This window comes from Taudactylus pleione, unplaced genomic scaffold (assembly GCF_031769625.1).
Source record: "Taudactylus pleione unplaced genomic scaffold, aTauple2 ptg000038l, whole genome shotgun sequence".
NCBI classification, from domain to species: Eukaryota; Metazoa; Chordata; class Amphibia; order Anura; family Myobatrachidae; genus Taudactylus; species Taudactylus pleione.
Window position 1 is genome coordinate 2,608,980 of NW_028284440.1, and position 13,121 is coordinate 2,622,100.

A 13,121-nucleotide genomic window follows, 5' to 3' on the forward strand; every position below is an offset into this window, starting at 1 on the left:
CACTGGTATGTAGCTCATCTGGGGAGCCCTCGTTTCTCAACGCCCACATCAAATTACAAGCAGGCACCATGTACTGCAGTTGCCAGGTCCTGACATGAGCTGAGGGCTATTGTTTAGGGACCATACATATATACAGTACTAAAATCTGGTTGTTGGCTTCTGGAGGTTAACACTATATCAGTTACATACTGGGTACCAAGCACTGGCTGGTACAACATAGGATGAACCATTCTTATCTCTAGCACATGCGCAGTAAGCACTAACATATATAACCGTAATGACGTGTCCTGGAATGTCTAGAGTTACACTGAGACTCTTCCAAAGCCCCTTTGTTTAGAGAATATTGGACATCACTGTCAGTAACCCATAGTGCTTAGCGTCTCTACATCTTTTACCATGCTCATTTTTGGGGGGAATGTGGCTTCTCACACTGTATAAGGTCTTAGGGGCCTATTATACATCTAATGCGAGTGTTAGGCACAAGCAGACACAGGACAGTAGGCTCCCCAATTAATGTCGTATCTGACCCTAATGGTTGAGTTTACAATCTCTGAAAATATGTGCATGAATACACTCTCCTTTTCAAACCTGAATATAGCCCAACACAGGTTCTAAACTTTTTTGATTGTGGGATGAGCTGCTTTAATGAGATAATAGATTTGTGGACAGCTGCACAGAATTTTCCCCTTGACTTGTACTTGTGGTGACCAAACAAGAGTTTGGGTTATATTTCCAATGAGACACCTTTTACACCTGCCAGGGGCACTTTATGTGAGACCAACTGAAGGAAGTGCATGCTGGAGCTCTGATATGTGTTAACGTTTTGATTCTGCATTGCATATACAGTATACAGAACAGTGTTACATTTACCTTGGCCTCATAAAGATATAATTGAGGATATGACAGCTATTGATTCTGAAGATTGTAAGGACCAGAACTATAAGACTTTATATTTACCAGTACGCCACCTTCAAACTGGTGAGATTTTCATGCTCCTCAAGCTACATTTTTGTTATCTTCATAAATTACGCCTGATTCAGAGTAATTCTAGCTACACACTAGACAATATATCGGACAATATGGCAAAGTGGACCGACATATTGTACGGATCGTTTTGTGTGAATGCACTATGCGCGCTTCTGCGCGGCGACATTGGGGTCGGTCCGTCAGCCGTACATGCACAGCAGATGGAGCGACCTAGCTGCAGATGCCAGGACGGTGAAAGGAGCAGGTGAATTATATATCGGGCAGTCAAACCCTGCATCATGCAGTGTGTACAGACCACAGGGATATATTGTGCCGTCGTACTATCGGGCATTAAAGTGGTGAGTCGGGTAGTGTGTACCCGGTTTTAGCAAATTAAGAAAGGAACAATTTTTTCTTAGAACAAACCATGCAATGCAAGTGGTACCAATGTATTTATTTTTTTGCATGCAGGAAAAATACTGATTGCTTTTGCATGTAGCAAACCAATACTGAGTAGCTTTGCTTGTACACTGACATTTAGGCTAGGACACACCCTTCCCAACTATAACTCCAATTTTAAATCTGCCTCACCTACAGTGCAAAATGGTTTTTCCAAGGTGCAAATTGTTACTTTTTTTATTTGTTCTTAACTCATCAGGTCCATGATGTGCAATTAGCGCTGTTCTACATTTACAAATGATTCACTTTAGGGTCACTTGCAATTTTCCCTGGATAACGATAATTACTTCTCACTTCATAATGTGGCAATAATCAATTGTTTGTGTGCAATTTATAAAAAAATCTCTTGTCGGAACATTGGCTCCATTGAGCTTAGTTACTGTGCAGGCCCGGCCATTAGATTACACATGTGCATGTATAAGTTGGCGGCTCTCTCGGGAAAAAAATTTCAAATGTAACTACTACCCTTTTTACACCAGAGCTAAAACCTGGGTTATTGCAGGGTTAACCCAGGTAGATCCTTGGTGTAAAAGGGGACAGGGTTGGATTCCTGGGTTGAGTGACCCGGCAATCCAACCCAGGTAACTTGCAGGGTTTAACACGGGAATGACCTGTGAAACCCTGCAGTGTAAACGGTGCAATCCAGGTCAGGGTGACCCAGATTGTGCTGCTTGCCGGCCAGCTGGCCGGCTTCAGTGGCGCTTGGAAATGACGTCATCTCCAAGCGTCTACTTCAACAACGCAAAAGCCGGGTCTCTGCAGACCCGGCTCCGGTGTGAACGGCGCCGACTCGGGAATATCCTGGGTCGGCACCGGGGAAATTCCGCGTCTGGTCTAGATTGGAACCCTGTTCCAACCTTCAGGTCAGACCCGGAATTTTGGTATAAAAGCGGTATAATAGGCTATAATGGCCGATTCCATCTAAAGCGATCGTTAGCTATCGGGGCAAAGTTCTTCGATACCTGGTAAATTTAAATGACTACTGCTAATTTGCTCTCTGATAAACTGAGAAACAGTGCCCTAGTTTCCTATACATCTATTCCTGTCCAGTACTAAGTTTACTTTCAAACTGAAAATTATTTTACTTACATAACAGTCAGGGGTTCTTCTCCATATGTTGGGACGCAATAAAAAGGTTCCACATTGCACCCGAAGCAGATGTTTTTTTTTTATTTTTTAAACCAACTGCTTAAATTAATTAAAGCACGGATGGCGTAGTGGTTAGCATTACTGCCTCAGGACTGAGGTCATGATTTCAATCCCCTTCCATGGACCATTTGTGTGTATATGTATCCATGTGTTATGGAGTACACATTGGAAATACCACTGTGGCAGGGCCTGAGGTGAATGACTGAAATATTCTCTGTAAAGCTGTGTAATATGTGTGCTATATAGATGGGTTGGATACGGGTTGCCGGCGGTCAGAATCCCAACACCGGCATCCTGACAGGGTTAGGATACTGTCGGTCAGTATCTTCACCCTATCCCTCCCCGCTGCCTAAGCCTAACCCTCCCCCCCTAGTGCCTAAACCTAGCCCCTAACCCTTCCCCTAACCTCACTACTTAGAGCCAGGATGCCGGTGCCGAGATTCTGACTGGAGACGGGATCCCAGCGCCGGCCTCCTGAAAGCCAGCATAATGACTATATATCATATAAATAATTGATGAAGATAATGTAATATTACAGATTTGTCCACTTACATCTATCCTCAAATCTGCCAAATAGCTCTGTTTGATGTGCCACTGACTTCCACATGCCATGCGTCTCGCCAGACTTTTTCACAAAATATGCATCTCAGTAGCATCGCTAACACAACAAAATTGCAATGCACAAGTACCCAGGCTACTGGTATTACATGCAGCTGATGTGTGCAACTGAGATGCTAGCCTGTGTAATATGGCAAAAGATGGAGGTCCGATATGCATGAGCTGCGCCATCCATTGTTAAACGTGTGTAGTAGGTACACCCGACAATGGCAGCTTGGCAAGGGTGAAAATCCCGATCGTCCCTAAGGCAAGTATCGCTAACCTAATTCTCCCCCTAACCCTCCCCCAGGGGTGCCTAATCCCCCCCTTCCCCTAGCCTAACCCTAACCTCCCGGGGGGGGGGGGGGGGTGTGCCTAACCCTAAGTCCCCCCCGGGAGCCCTAAACCGGCTGTACGCACCCGGCATCACTTCGATCGGGATGCCGGGCGTCGGTCTTCCAGCGTCTGGTTAATGACAGGCGTCTAGATTAAGATGCCTGTCATTAGTACCACGCCGGGATTAGAATGTCTGGAAGCCGGCGGTCGGGATTTAGACTGTCGTCTTACAAACTACATCCCCGTTAAACTTAATCTGCAAATTTGTACCAATTCCTTTGCGCTAAAACACTAATCCTAGTGCCTAGTACACTGTAAGAAGGTAGAATGTGAATAAGATTTTAAATTAAGGAAAAAGTTGAAAAGTCATTAAAATCACAACCAGTGGCGAAAAATTAAATTGCGCCATAATCTGCAGAAAGGATAGGAGTATGAGAGCACATCTGGATGTTGTGCCTATTTCCCTTTATGTATATCACTAAAATCACTGGTTCCTGAGCCGGCTCTGGCTGCTAAGTTACCGACCATGAAGGAGCTCCTAGGAGTAGGAGTGGTGACTGCATGTGACAATGCCCACACAGCAGCCTGAAGGCTGGTTATAATAACACACACAGAAGAGCTCTCTCTACTACTCCTTGTTCAGTGACGTCACAATGCGAGTGGAGAATCGAACGCGCGCACTCCATCCAGGCTGTCATGCGCGTGCCCCCCGTGCCCGTTGCGCGGCGTGACCCGGAAGCAGTAGCGCTGGGAATCTGTGTGCAGAACGAGCAGCGTCGGCCCAGCTGGCGGCCTGCAGCCCGGGGAGCGAGTCCTGGCCGTGAGCGGAGCCTCCCCGGAACCCGATGGAGAGCCGTGAGTAACCTGGCGGGGGGTGAGAGAGCGGGGCGGGATTTTCTCGGGTAGCACGGTGCGTGCTCGTCCTCCCATCACTCCCGGGCTGAGAACTGCAGCAGCCATGGCGGGGACAGGAACATGGCCGCTCAGTGCAGCGCTACTCTCTTCTGCTGATGCTCGGAGAATCAGCGGAGCCGCGGGGGGGAAGGCTGTGATGACAGCGCTCGTATTACCAGTGGCTGTATAGCAGCAACATACCATGGATAGTACGGAGATGGTAGAGCTGCTGTCCTGTCCGTGGCCAGGGGTAACACATACACCTAATAGCCCTCCCCACACCACTGTATGACCCCTAGGGTCACCCGTGTGCAGGGTCGTGGGCAGATGCCCCCACTCCGTGTTCTCCGGTTCCCACACTCAATGAGGGTGAGTTTCCCACTTCCAGCAGCCGCCGTCACTCACCTTTCCATTATTCTCTTACTCGGGTATCATTTAGTCAAACAGCAAATGGAGCTCAGATCTAGTTATAATGCAGGTCACTTCCATTTCTGCAGATACTATTACTCCACCTTTGTCAGAAAGCTGGTAACTTGTTACTGACTATATATATATGCCATGTAGTTACAATTTAATGGCCTAACTTGTGGGTGGGTTTTATTAAATCTGTTTGATTTTGCATGACTTTTCTGTTGAGTGTAGTTTTCTCTGTTCTTAGGAGGAGTAACAGAACACAGCCAATGTCATGTTTTATATAGTAGTTATTTTAATTAGGCCGTTTTTTTTTACTTTGACTACCAAATTAGTTTCTTGAGAATGTTGTCATTTTCTGTAAGTGTAGTACAGTATTGTGGCTTACCGTAAAGCTAACTGTTCTGTGTGCAATGGCTTTGTGACTATAGGTGGGTTCTTTGGTGTTTTGGACACTGATTTAGGCTATTGCTAGTGTATTGTTGTTGTTTGCCTTGTACAGATATAGACGTCCAAGATTTTAAAGGAATTCTATGCATTTTGCATGCAGTTTTTTGGCTTAAATATTATTTGAAATTGCAGTTCACTATATTTTATAAAATTGCACTGTGTGATCATGAATGAACCAAGTACACTTCTGGATACTTTTATTTTTGTGCAGTTATCCAAATATTTAAGTGTTTTTTGTTGTTTTTTTGCATTCAGTGTGTTAGCCATTTAAGAAAAAAAAGTATTTGTTTTTACTAACCAGATGGTTATTTTCAGGTACTTTCCAGGTGGCGGCTTTAGTCTGCTGCCACAGACAAAACTTCCCATAAGTGATACAATGGAGGGGCATTGGAGTTAATAAGCATGTAACAGGCAAACTGTGGGGAAAGACAGCTGCTTGGAGTGTTTGTGTGTGCACATTTTTTTAACTGTTGTAATTGTTACTTGTATATAAATAACATATCAAATTATTTTCAAATTCTGTTAAGGGACATGTCAATTTATTTTCACATCTATTTCATAAATACATAAAGGTAGAGCCCTTTATCCCCTTGCTTAGAACATAATATTTCTACTCTGAAGACTCCCAGATAGCTTTCAGACATTCACATTGAAAGGTCTAGCGATAGCAACATCCCCAGCAGCAGTGCAGGCCTGGTTTTCATCCACACTGTGAATTTCAAATACACATTATGGCTTATGGCTGGGCGGTGCCAGGATTCTCAGTTTAGATAAATGTCCCACAATAGACACTGTTAACTGTGGCCAATATTACTGTTAATACAAGTGATAGTACCATATTGATCTACATCTCGTTGGCAAAAATTGTTGCTTCACCTTTGATAAGAGGGAATAAATGTCTGGTGCAAGTTTGCCTTGAAGAAATATCTAGTGATAAGAAATATTGATTGTGTGAAATCTTCTTAATCCATATTGTCATGTGGCTGAAAACTACTTATTTATTTGAAGATGTGAGCAGATACAGTAGCATAAATTATGCCCAGTATTCACAGCTTATATAAACTTTTTTTTTTTTTTTAAATTTAAAGCACTCTGGCCTTTCATATAGGGGACAATTCAATTGTTTGTAGCTCCTGTCTAAACTGCATGGGAGCTATTCAGTTGTTTGTACAACCAGCCCGAGGCTGCACTTGCTGTGGATTTCTGCTTGCACCATCCTGGTGTGAGAGCAGAAATCAATGTAAAGTAGGGCTTTGCGGCTGGTCGCTAGTGCTGGGCGTGCTTTAACTGCAGCGCTTCTGGCAATTGGCAGAGGAGAAGCAGCTTAACACGTCTAATCCAGTGCATTTTCACGGGAGAAAGGGGCTGGTCGCGCAAATAATTGAATAGATCCCATTATGTAGATTAGCCTGGAGCTACATACAATTGAATCACCCCATGGGATATTCAGTTGTTTTTGGGTACCTGTTAGTAATGGGCGTCCAACGGAGCTATTCCGTTTTTGCTCTGATTGGGCAGGAGTACCGAGGTTATTGCACTGTTCGTGCCCAAATGCATCGGGTTTAGTCGCTTAAAGCGGCTAAACCAGTCTAAAGTACTATGTACCGCGTCCAAACGGCTGACTTTTTGCGGATTTCTGCTTGCCACCTCATGCCAGTTTGAGCAGAAATCTGGGAGCCCGATCGGAGAAGCAATCGATTAGCTCCGACAGGCGCTCATAACTAATGGGTGCCCAAAAAGCAATTGAATTCCCCCATAGAGGGATTCTAAAAACACTTAAATTAAATCATTTGCAATACAAACTGTGTTGTGCCACACTGATTATCCACTTTAGCATCATTTATCTATAACTGAACCATTAAGTTAATGGTCAGAAATCGTAATAGGGACATATGCTACATAAAAAGAAAGGACTTGTAACTGAAACTTTCTTGGTTACCGCTAACTTAACCCAACCAAGTCCCATCTGGAACATGGCAAAAGGTGCAGGAAGACTAAAACTCAATCTTCAGGACAAACTACGTTAACATAGGTAGCCAAGCCAGGGCTGCACTCCAAGGTTGTCTTATTGCCACACAGATTGCTTGCGCCTTTAAATGACCAAATTTGCAAACAAGATGTTTTGAGAAATACAAGTGAGGTTTACAGCTGAACTTGCAGCTGAAATGGCAGCATTTATTAAGCAGGTGAGAGTAAAGGGAGATTTATAGTACGTTAATTACTGCAGAATTCTAGCATACAAGCCGAGCCTCAAGGGACTTGAAATAGGCACTACTAGAACTGTCCAAATATATGCAAAGCGGCGGCATATCACGCACAATTGAATTCCCTCCCAGTATGTGTTAAAGATGGCTTTGAGAAATTTTGCTTTCATTTGGATGGGTTATTTTCTGCTAATGTGTTACAACCAGGAACTTTACCGATCTATGAGCTCGATTAAGTTCAACGCGATGCTGAATGCCAGTTAAGTCGGTGAATGCCGGTTCTTGCGACTTGTGTGTGTATTCGCGAGAACCGGCATTCTCCAACTAAAGTGCTGGCTGGGAGGCTGTTAGCACTGCGCTAAGCCAGAAACAGCCTCGCTGCCGGTACCTCTGCTGGATTTCTCCTCGCACCCTCAGGGGGGTGCGAGAAGAAATCCTTTAGTCGGATCAAACAGCGCACTGAATTGAATAGCTCTGGGAGCTCCCTCCTGGGGTTATTCAGCATCGTGCTGAATTGAATTGAGCCCTATATCTCATGTGTTAACAGTGTAAGTGGATTTAAATCCTAAATTAGGTACAGGTATTGTAATAAAATTCACTGTCTAAAACTGCTGACATATGCGTTATTTTGGTCAGTCACTTTGATTATTTTATCCCAAAAGTTAATAGCAAATTCCACTCAAAGGGCCTTATTCGATTGCCAGCGAAAAGTTTTCGCAGATGACGTCATTTCACCTGTCGGAAACTTTCCGCCGTATTCAATTGCAGAGACTTTTCACCGGTGCGAAAAGTCTGCGCCTTGTAACATGCGGAAAAGGTTCGCCTCTGAATGGAGGCGGAAAAAAGTGCTGAATTGGGGGGTTTGGGGGTGCAAAGTTGTGGGAACAAACCTGCAGCATTGGGACAGTCCCCCAAAGGTAAACTGCTTAAAAAAAAAATTAAAGTATTTTAGATCACCTCCAAAAAAAAAAACAAAGTTGGGGGACAAACTTAAAAACTAGCTAAATAGACAGAAGTATGCCCCAGGTGTTTTTTGGATTGCCGGTGTTTGCTGAAGGTGCAGTTTTTACGTTTTTAAAACCTCACTTTTGCAATATTTAACCATGCTTGCACCTATTTTCATGTACCCGAAATTTGCTGTGACTACTTATTTTAACAAAATTAACCCCTGCTAAATGCTATTCTTCACTTGTGCAAAGACACTAAATTGCACCAATTGAGAGCATTTAAGCACCCCAGAAACCTTCAGCAGGGCTATTCGGGGGTATCCATAGTGATCCCCCATGTCAGTGCATCTTTTGGGGGGTGTCAGGATGATTTCCCCAAATCTTACAGGACTTTTTGCCGATTTCAGTTTCGCCGGGACGCGTTCTCACATCCGTTGCAATTGAATAGGGCGAAAAGCGGTGTCGAGCGCAATACTTTTCTAGAGGCAAAACAAGCGACGCTGGCTATTGAATACTGCCCAAAGGGGGAATTCAGTTGTTTTATCGCTCCCAGTCTCCTGTTTTAAGGAATGGGAGATCGGGGTGCAATATTCAATTGTTTATTGGCACCCATGTCTTATCACGCATGTCGCTCCCAATTAGACCGGGTTTAGCCACATAAAACGGCTAAACCCGTCTTAAGTCCTGGTTAGTGCGCCCAAACCACGGACTTATTACACATTTCTGCTTGCCAGCAGAAAAGCGTGCTTCCGTGGCTGTTCGCTCCCAAATGGAGCAACAATTGAATTGCTCTGTCAGGCACCCATTAGTTAGCGGCGGGTGCATGCAAACAATTGAATTCCCCCCCCCCTCCCCCCAATAAGCCTGTTCCAACCTGGGTATCCAGTAATGTTATGTGATCTGCCAGTGTGTGGTCATTGGCTAATATTCTTAATAGACCCCTTTTGATATTGAACCTATTTCAGCACCAAGCTACCAGGTCTGCCCAGATTGATCAGAAATCTTTGTATGGGCTGCTTAAAGGTCTGATTAATCTTAGGAGTTCGGTAGCCCCGGTTTATCTAATGGTGTATACACACGGTCAGATTTTTCTTCAGATCTGTACGATAACGATTTTAAAAATCGTTCAATCGTTCATATCTGAAGGAAAATCTGACATGTCTGAACGATGCGCGTTCCAGCTTGTCAGATAATGATATCTGACATCTGATGTGTTTGCAGTCAGATTTGGACGAATCCATTCATTTTAATGCAGTGAAAAATCGTTCATAGTTCAAATCGTTTGTCAAATCGTTCAGATCGTTCAATCGTTCATCTGACACATCGGACAAATCTGACCATGTGTATGCTCCATAATACTTACAAGCCATAATCTGTCTTTACAAGTAATTAATTTTGTGCTTCCAGTGTATTTATTTATTTTTTTTGGTTACTCATGCATAAACTTAATCTTCTAAAATCAATTGCAAATCCAATAATCCTCGGTGAATGTTTGTCTAGCAAAGAACGGTTTGAAGCCGTGAGTATGTTAAACTAGGTACACACTGAAATAGCTGGGCTGGTCGGAACGGTTATTGCACAGTGTACACAGAACCTGGGTCCAATGGTTGCTCACAAACCAGTCGGATCAGCTCCCAACATCAGGAGTGCTGCATGACGTTCATCTGTCTTGATGAGCCAATACTGTCCCAGAAATGCAGTGTTTGTGATCGGTCCGACAAAGTGCATTTAAACATTTATCTTTCAGATAGAAACGATAATTGGATGGTGTGTATACAGGAATTGTGATATCCTTTCTATTGTTTCAGCTGTCAGAGGAAACAAAAGTAGATTGTTCCTCTCATCTATCTGGTGTGTACATAGCTTAAGCTTGGTACACACTAGGTCGGCTGAATGCCGACCTATCTATGGATTGGTAGGTGTATACTCACTTACCAGTTCGTCTGCCCAATGTGCTGGACTTGACAGCTCAAATGGGTGGGCACTTAAATCGCCCACCCAGTTGAGCTGTCAATCACCGCCGGGTCCCGCAGCATGTTTACGGGAGATCGGCAGATCATCCGTACACATCTGCAGATGACCGATAGATCTTTCAGATATATTGGCCATCTGCTGTGCTGCACAGCAGATCGGATATGTCTGAACGACATTGTTCAGACACATCCGCTGTACACACTCAGCGATGCACTATAGATCTATCGCCCAGGCGATATATCTATCAGTGTGTATGTACCCAGCTTTAGGCTCATTCCTTCCAAACCCAATTCTACAGGTCCCACATCTGCCCTGTTCAGGAGATCCTGTTTTGAATATTTTTCAAATTAATAGCAATGTTGCCAAACCTTCTATTGAGTTTATGAAGAAGGGATTTTGATTACGTTGCTGCTTGTTCAAATTACCCAGCCACTGGGAGGAACAATACTTTTTCTGTGCTGGAAATATTGAGACATTGAGTGAAACACTGAATTGATGGGTTGCTAGAACAGTCTTTCTTCATTCTTAATTTTGATTGAACTGAAACTTTTCTACACTATTGGTGCCGATGTGTCTGCGCTGACATGACAGCTGGGCGGGCATCTAACCAGTTGAGATGTAAGTCACCGGTGGGTCCCTACAGCAAGTGTATCTGCTGTCGGCGGGTCGCCCGTACACGCGGCCAGACATGCTGATATATCAGCTGTGCTCTAAGGTAGATGCGATACGTCTGTGAACAACGTTGGTAATAGATATATAGTCTGTACATACCTGCCTGATGAACTACCGTTATAATGCCCGTTCAATGGAACGATATATGTCAGTGTGTACCCATAATTACGTGCGTGAGGCAAACGGTTTCCGATTAAATGAATACATCTCTAAACAATGGAATAATTCCATGAGTGGGTAAATTGTTTGTGAATCAAATATTGCACAATTAATTTTAATTATCAGAAACAAATGTGCAGTGTCAACGTATCATTCACCCTGATTGTGATTTGTTTATTATGGTCCGTTCACTTTGTAGGAATGAGATTCTTTTATCCCTGTAACTCACGTGATATGTAAGTTTTATACAGGTGAGAGATTTGTAATTTTTATTTTTTTTGTGACCATGGGTATTGTTAGTTCTGGATTAGTTATTGGTATGTATGTTTGTTAGCCCAAACCTCTATAGATCCATCTTTGGTTGCTTGTGCTTTCATAGCCTTTTGTATTTATGGGGAATGTCTTTGTTGCATATTCTCTCTGATCTCCATTTAACTGGAGCTTGCATTAATCCCTCAATTTACATTACAGTAGTTCTGAAACCTATTGTTATGCCGTCCACTTCTTCTATATCAGATGGTTTCTGTTAGTGTAACTGCATTCCAACATGAGGAAATACTCACAATGTATGCTTTGGGATTACACAGTGAAACTTCATGTTGACTGTTTACTGGTTATTTGAATTGTTAGCTCTTGGCTGCCATTCACCTCATTATTTACATCAGTCTTTCTCCACTGTTTTATTGTATAAGTCAACCTCTTATTTTAGGGTGTCCTTTGTAAACATTTACTATTTTGTAATTTTTTTTTCCTTCATAATCTTCCCAATGTGTATAAATGTATAGCAGGGCAACACCTTATTATTTTAAGGGCTCCTTAAATCTCTGTTTGTACTGGACATGCAATGGAAAGGGAGGATTTACCCTGATCATTTTTGGGAAAAAAGTTATTAGGGAAAATGTAGCCTGGTCAATTGAAAGTATCCTTAAAAGCTTTAGATTTGTCTTCATATCCACTGTTGCATAGTGACTTGGGAAGCTGAAGCTTTGAGCAGCACATGATGGTGACTTGTGAAGCAGATCTCTCTATTAGTTGCGTCTCTAGCAGGCAGAGCTAAGCTTGTCCTTTGCCACACTGGCTTTGAGTTTTCTGTGATGTGATGAATAGAAACTGGCCAGGCGGCCCCATCACAAATGGCTCCCCTGCAGAGTGCCACAGTGCTTCTCTGTAATGCTCCACTGAGCATCAGCTTCAAGAGGAGTTTATCAATAGGGACAAGAGTACTTCCCAGCATTTAATCAATATTTGATAATCAGCCATGCATAATTTACAAAACCATTGCTTTCTTGAGTACACTTTTAATATCCATAAATCTCCATGCAATTTTTTTGAAATCATGCTCCTACTGCAGCAACTTAGGACACTAGATTTTACTTTGTAAAACCACTACGGGGTCAATTCAGTAAGAGGTAGGTTGGGTCATGTGAGCCATTCTCATGGTCAACTCGCACCGCGAACTACATTTGCAATTTAATTCCAAAGTCACAGATCTTTCAGAGAAAATTCATGTTTTTCTGTGTCCTCCTTCCTGAGCAGGTCAAAAATTAGGAACATTTTTATTTTAAGGTAAAAATGTCAGGTACATCCCTCCTAATAAGTAATAATGCACTTGGAGAGCATAATTTGGCCACTAAAGACATGACAATTTTCAAGTGAATTTCTCGAAAAAGCTGGGTTAAATGATGTGCGACAGGTATATGGAGATTTAAATGATGAAGGGCAGGTAGGTGGAAGTGTAAATGATGTGGGGCAGGTGGGTGGAGGTGTAAATGATGTGGGGCAGGTGGGTGGAGGTGTAAATGATGTGGGGCAGGTGGGTGGAGGTGTAAATGATGTGGGGCAGGTGGGTGGAGGTGTAAATGATGTGGGGCAGGTGGGTGGAGGTGTAAATGATGTGGGGCAG

General features: G+C 43.3%; 1 protein-coding gene across 2 annotated transcripts in view; it reads left to right on the forward strand.

Moving 5' to 3' along the window:
• The first annotated feature begins 4,236 nt into the window (after window positions 1-4,236).
• The window catches only part of FRS2 (fibroblast growth factor receptor substrate 2), a 71,005-nt gene continuing 62,120 nt past the window's right edge, over window positions 4,237-13,121 (forward strand). Inside the window, exon 1 of one of the 2 annotated variants that reach the window (XM_088452508.1) lies at window positions 4,237-4,362. The gene's annotated coding sequence lies outside the window, so the exon portion shown is untranslated. Of the gene's footprint in view, window positions 4,363-4,679; window positions 4,771-13,121 lie in introns of those variants that run through there. The other variant, XM_088452509.1, reaches the window with a different exon arrangement.